The sequence below is a fragment of the Diceros bicornis genome, chromosome 4 (assembly GCF_020826845.1).
Source record: "Diceros bicornis minor isolate mBicDic1 chromosome 4, mDicBic1.mat.cur, whole genome shotgun sequence".
Taxonomy (NCBI): Eukaryota; Metazoa; Chordata; class Mammalia; order Perissodactyla; family Rhinocerotidae; genus Diceros; species Diceros bicornis.
Window position 1 is genome coordinate 65,350,122 of NC_080743.1, and position 6,597 is coordinate 65,356,718.

The window sequence follows — 6,597 nt, forward strand, 5'->3', positions numbered from 1 at the left end:
TAGGAGGATAGTTAGGAGACCATGGCCAGGGTCCAGGCGGGAATAAAGGGAAGGTGGGAGTGCTGGCAGGCAGTGGTGGGAAAAGGAGGGCTCTAAATAACACCCAGCTTTCTGCCTTGGGCAACAGAAAGAAAACAGGGAGAGTGGAGAGAGGCCTGGATTTGGGGCCGCATCAGTCCTGAGAAGGACTGTGATCCAAGAGAAGAGGTCCAGGAAAGAGCAGCCCAGGTGGCTGAGGAGAGCTGGTCAATGCATCGGACGCTGGGAGAAGCCGAGGATAATGGAATTGAACTTAGCAATCAGGATGTCACTAGGCGGCAAACCAGCAGCAGGAGGTTGAAGAGTGAATGGTTGGTGAGGAACTGGAGATGGAGCAGAGACAACTGTTTCAGAAGTCAGCTGAGAAGAGGAGAGGGACAGGGTGTGTCTGGACTAATGGGTTTCCTTCCTGCCGTGGCCTGTGAAAACCAGGAAAGGCCACTGTTGCCTGCCAAAAGAGCACAGCCTCGCCTTTAGGAGATGAGGCTTCTCTGAGGACACAGGAAAGGAAGTCTGGGACCCTTCCTCCATGGGCCCTGCAGGACTGAGTGGAGACGGGGGAAGCACCTGCCCTCAGGGAGTCCCAAAAATGAGCAGAATGCCCAGCCTGTCTGCCACAAGTCCAGGCACAGGGGGTCTGGGGCTGACAGATAGAAGGTGGACAGAGTGGGCCCTTGGATGGTAGCTCCAAAGCCATCGTCTCCTGCCACCCCAGAGACATTCCCTGCTGCAAATTAATCCTGCACTGCTTTTCTTCAACCACTCCTAGAACCCTGAGGAAGACAGGCAGGGATGCTGAGAACCTGGACTGAGGCTGCCCAGGAGAGAGAGGTTCACAGAAGGAAGCGGTTACCTGAGCAGAGGGGTCTGGCTGGGATGGAGCTGGAACTCTGGCTGATGGGATTCCTGGCAGTGCAGCGATAGCTGTCACTGACCCCAGATTTCCAGGAGACACTGAGAGTGGTTCCCCCATGGGATACAACTGTCCCTTGGCCGAGGGGGTCCCAGCTGTATGCAGCATCCTCTCCAGCCTGTTCCAGGGAGCAGACCAGGGTGATGAAGCAGGTCCCATCCTACATGATCTGGGAGCTGGCAGTGATATTGGGATCCTGCAGCCTCTCTGGGCCAAAGAGAGAAGATTCAAGCTATAAGAAGGCTCTGATCTGGCCAAGTAGGGGAGAGGAAAGGTCAAAGTTCAAATGTGCGTCCTCCACCTCCCTCATTATAGACACACAGGGTGAAATCCTTGGTGATGTTGATCAGGGTGGAGTATGCAGAGTTATCCAGGCTCTAAAGGGGCCCAAGCCCCGCAGCCTCAGAGGATGGATCTGAAGAGAGTAGCCGTGACGGGGGACACTCAATCGTCTGCTGTAGGGTCCCTGAGTCCCAGCGACCAGGATTGGTTTGCCTGCTGGTCCTGGTTGCAAAACAGCAAGAAGCCCTCAAGAGCACCAGGTAATGTTTACTACCTCCTGCCCCACTGGAACCTCCAGGCACAGAGTGGCTGACTCTCCAAGGGTGCCGATCACCATCTCCCCCATTGTCTTCCCTTCCAGGGAGGAGACTTGACCAGGGGTCAATTTCATTATCCCCTACTAAAAAGCTGCCTTCACCTAATAGGAATATTTCGTATCACAAACCCAAGGAAAATGTCTAAGAAGGTTCTTTGCTTTCCCTCCATCAGTTAGCTTCCCTGTGTTCATCCTCAATTGTCATCTGTACCTTTTTTTCTTCCCACTGGAGGAGAATGGCTCTGCCATGGCACCCTGGTGACCTTGCCCATGTCCCTCGCACAAAGGTTGGAACCACAGCTAACCTGAGTCTTGGCAAAATGCCCTGTGATCCTCCCAGAACATGAGAGGATGGTCTGTGAGGCACCACCCTGAAGCCATCTCCCACTCACCTCTCTGTCTCCCTTGGGAGGCTGTCATGAGACAGTTTCTTGTGAGGAATGGGGCTTCCTGCACCATCCCCCTCTGAATAGAGCTACAGACAATAAAACCCCTTCGCTGCAGTCTGGAATTGGTTCCTCAGCAATGGGGCACTCCACAACTCGAGTTGGGGTCACCCAGCCCCTTTAGTTTCAGTGTCATCCCTTTTGGCATGTGGGACAAGGACCCAGGGACCTGGGGCCTTTTGTCACTCTTCCTTTCACTATCTTTGTAAGAAATAAGCTGTCTGAGTCTAAAAGTGCCTTACTGTATCTTTACTGGCTGAATCAGTCAGCCGTTGGCCCTTCTTGCTGCTGTGTGTGCCTGACGCCTACCCCTATTTTCTCTTTTGTCGCTCCCTCTGCTAAAACAATTCTTAAAATTTCTTTAAGGAGTATGCTAATAGCCTTCCCTTACCTCTATATAGAATGTTACGAAGCTCTTTCACACGAATTTTATTCTCACAAGAAGTTAGTTTTCCTATTTCAGCAAGGAGGAAGCTCAAAGCCACACGAGTAAGCTGCGGCGAAACTCAGTTCTCGGGGCCTGAAATCCCGTTCTCTGCCCACCGCAGACCCAAGAGTTCTGCTGCAACTGGGCTGGGGTGGATCCTGGGCCTTGATGTTTTTCAGGAGATTCTCTAAGGCAACTCTACTTTACACATGTTTTAAGGTAAACACATGTTAGTTTTGTAATTAGAAAGAAAATTGTAAAGGTTACTAAAAGGGAAGTGGGAAAGGCTGTAAAAATGACTGAAAGGGGGCACCGCCTACCCCCACCTGTTGCCGTCCCCAGGACACTCACCATAAACTTGCAATGTGTACTTCCAGGTGTGGGTGATGCGGGACCTCCTCAGGTCAATGTGGGCTCGATAGGGCCCTGCATCCTCCCAGCTCAGGTTGCTGATCTGCAGGGAGTGGCCTGGGCCCACCACACTCAGGCGACCCCGGTACCGGGTTTCCGCCTGGTAAAAGCTGTCTGGTCCTCCAGCTTCTACCAAAGTTACCGTGGCTATGGCCACGGGGACCTAACGGGACATCCAGGAGATGCTCTCCACCTGCTGTCCATCCTGTAGTTGCAGGGGCAAAGTGACAGACCCTCCTAGGGTCCCAGTTACCACCACGGGGGCTGAGTCCTCTCTGGAAGCCCCTGGCCCTGCAGACACAGAACAGAAGCTTCAGGGACAGCCTGACTAAACCGGAGGCTCACAACAGGCCTGAGAGACTCAGGTAAGGGGTTATTATTCCTATTTTATAGAAGAGAAAACAGAGACCCAAAGAATTTAGGTGACTTGCTCAAGACTACACAGCTAGTTAGTGATGGACCTAGAACGCAAGTCAACGCCCTTCCTTCATGCCAAGTGGTCTTCTTCAGCATTTACATGAATTAATTAACATATAATTAAATAATTACATGAATGCTGTCCTAAGGGTTGCAGCTGCTAAGTGGGATGGAGAGGAAGGAAAATTCTTGCGATCATCCTGTGGGGATGATCTCTGCCGTTGCTCTGAGTCACTCGTGCTGATCCAAGGAACAGGACCAGAACTCACTCAGCCTAGCCCCATCCACAGCAGAAACTGCCTTGCAGCATCCCCCATAATTGCTTGTTTGACCACTTCTGAAACAGAAGCCACTCTGAGGCCCAGCCGGTTGTCTGGGAACATATCTTTCTAGAGCAGGATGAGTAGTGAGGCGTTGGTCAAGGCAGTTTAAGCGTGGTCAGTGGGACAGTCATTTGGATACCAGCCTATAATGCACTTGAGAGAAGAGTGTAAGTGCCAGGCCACTAGTCAGATGGCCTGAGTTCAAACCCTTGCTCTACCAGGTACTGGCTGTGTGATCTTGGACAGGTTACTTAACCTCTCTGAGTCTTGGTCTTCTCACCTGTGAAACAAGCAGTACCATCTTCCAGGATTTCGTGAGGGTTAAATGACATAATACAAATAAATGCCTCACTATTGGTATTATTAAAGATATCTAATGTCACTGGAATAAGTTGATGACTGCATCTTGTTTGTATCCTCACTAAAACTAGTCAGCACCCTTGGAGAGAAATGTAAAAAAGCATTTCTTTCAGTAGCCTGATTCATCTTTGTCAGAGTATTTTTGCAACACCGACACGCAGTCCCAGGAGGCAGCCAAGTCTGAAACTGACTCAGGTCTGCTGCATAGTTGTTTAAAGAGAAAAGGCCAGATGGTTCAGGGAGGGATCTGAGTCCTGATTCAAACTGGGATCCAGAAACACTGGCTACCTCACTGTTTCCTACACCAAGTGGTGAGGATCCTTGCCAAAAGTTGAACCAAGAAGTCCTGTGACAACAGCTATTTGGTGACCAGGAGTGAAAGAGTGGCTGCTGACCTGTGGGAGGGGGCACTCCCAGCTGGGGGAAGTGCAGCATCCCGTGTGCCCACCACAGAATCCCCTCCATGGCCTGGCGTTCATTGCTTCTGTGGAACTATTCTGGCTCGACCTGGAGCATCATGCAAGCCGGCAAGAAGCATACCAAGACAGCAGATGCTGGTACCAGAATGACCTTCCTTGCTCCAAGTTGGGCCCAGGAACTGGAGTCTAGCCTGGAGGAATTCCACCTGGGCTAAGCAGCTTCCCTCACTCTTGCACCCACGAGAGCATTCACTCCCTAGGCCCAGTTCAAGCACTGCTTCCTGGCTGGAGCCTTCACTGAGCTCCATACTTCTGGTCCAGCCGTGCCTTCCACCTGGTTTCCTTCAGCCTGGGCTGTTGGCTTGTTTTGTTTTAAGCATTTCCTTCATTCTGCCTCGTACAACTAGCTGTGTTGCGTGTCTTTCCCCACAGTTCGTGAGCTCCCCGAGGACGGGAGAAGGTGGAAGGGAACTAATGTTTGGGTAATAAGTACAGTAAGGCCAGTGGTTTAGTCTCATGGTTAGGCGCAGTGGGTTGTGTGCAGAACTTCCTGGTCTGAATCCTGTTTCTGGATTCAAGTGAGGGGAAAGAGACACAAAGGGATCAGATCAGGACACGCAACCCAAATGCCAGACACTGTGCCAAGTACTTTGAGCACATTATTTTATTTAGTCTTCCCCACAAACTTGTAAGGCAAGTGTTCTTATTCCCACTTTACAGATGAAGACCATGTGACTCAAAGAGTTAAGAAACTTGTCCAAAGTCGCCATCTAGGAAGCAGCAGTCCAGACGAAAATCCAAGTTCGTCTGACCCCAAAACTGATGCTCTGTTGACTACACCAGGTTGCAAGCAGCTGGATTTCATACACTTAATTCCTCCCTGTGTCCACTGACTTCCACCCCCACCACACACGCAGCATTAGACATGGCACACAAGAGGCCTCAATAGATTTTTCTAGAACTGAACCGAAGAACTCTGAACATTTTTTAAGGCAAGACCAGTCTTATTCGTTCTTTCACCATACGCCCAAGAGATGCCCCTGTGTACAGTGACCACCAAGGGCCCAGCCTGGGCACCATGGAGGAAGAAAAGCTCACAGACATGCTTGCTGTGTGGGAGGATAGGAAAGTGGGGAAAGCGGAACATTACAGGAATCCAGCCTCTCAGTGTCAATTCTGCAACTTTGGTCGGGGACACTGTGGGTCTCTCAGAATTTCCTTGTTGCTGCTACATTCCCACAGCTGGGTTGTGTCGACTTCTATTTTTCACTCATGACCAGCCACGTGCCAGAAGATGTTACCTAATCTTTCTGAGCCTCAGTCCAACATCTGTAAAATGGGCGTAATACTATCTGCCTTATCTACATCACAAGATTGTTATGGGGATCAGATTTTTAAAAATTTAAATTTTTAAATTCTTTGTAAGCTGCCAAGTTTTCAACACATCTAAGGGATTCATCAGCATGCTTAGGGGATGCCCTAAAGGCTGGGGCTGGGACAACCCTGAAGGCAGGTGACTCTGGCAACCAATGCATGCTGGTTTTCCCCTGAAGAAGAAGGAAAGTGAAAGCTTGAAACTCTGGAGACTAAAAGCAGTACCTGGCCCCTCACTGTGGGTTTCTCAAGAGCTGTGTTCCCCTGGCCTCCAATTCCTGAGCTTATCTCCCGCCATTGCTCAGGTCCTTGGGGGTGGGTGTGAGCAGTAAGAATCTGGAGGGACAGGAGCTGCCACTAGGTGCCAGGCTTGAGATCCCCTCCTAAGTCATTTGTGGGACAGGGAAAGCCCAATTCATGATGAAGCGTGACTCCCAGTGGCCAGCAGGAGAGTGGGGAAGGGGAAAAACAAGATCATGCTTGAAATGGCAAGATGCGGATGGGGCAAGTCCTGGAACTGGCTGTGGCAACTCCTCCATCTCATGGCCCCATCATCAGCCTGTCTGGGGATCCCCAGGATCCTTGTGATTCATTAGCAGAAGAAACGTGAGGGTAGCAAGGACACAGTCTGGGCCTGCGTGGTCTGAGATGATAGCTCATGCACCCACCCACACCCACCCACTGCCGCACATGTACACACACAGAGCCTGGCTCCCAGGGATGCAGCATCTTCAGTGAAAATTACCCATTGCTAGAGAAACTCAGTGTGCAGGCGGGTAGAGGTGCCTGGGACATAGTGGCAGGAGTAGACTTACCCAAGGAGAAGAAAAGACCAAGGAGAAGCAAAGACCATTGTAGAGAAAGGCCCAT

General features: G+C 50.9%; 1 pseudogene; it reads right to left on the minus strand.

Moving 5' to 3' along the window:
• Positions 1-246: 246 nt before the first annotated feature.
• Positions 247-6,597, minus strand: LOC131401562 (SLAM family member 5-like; annotated as a pseudogene).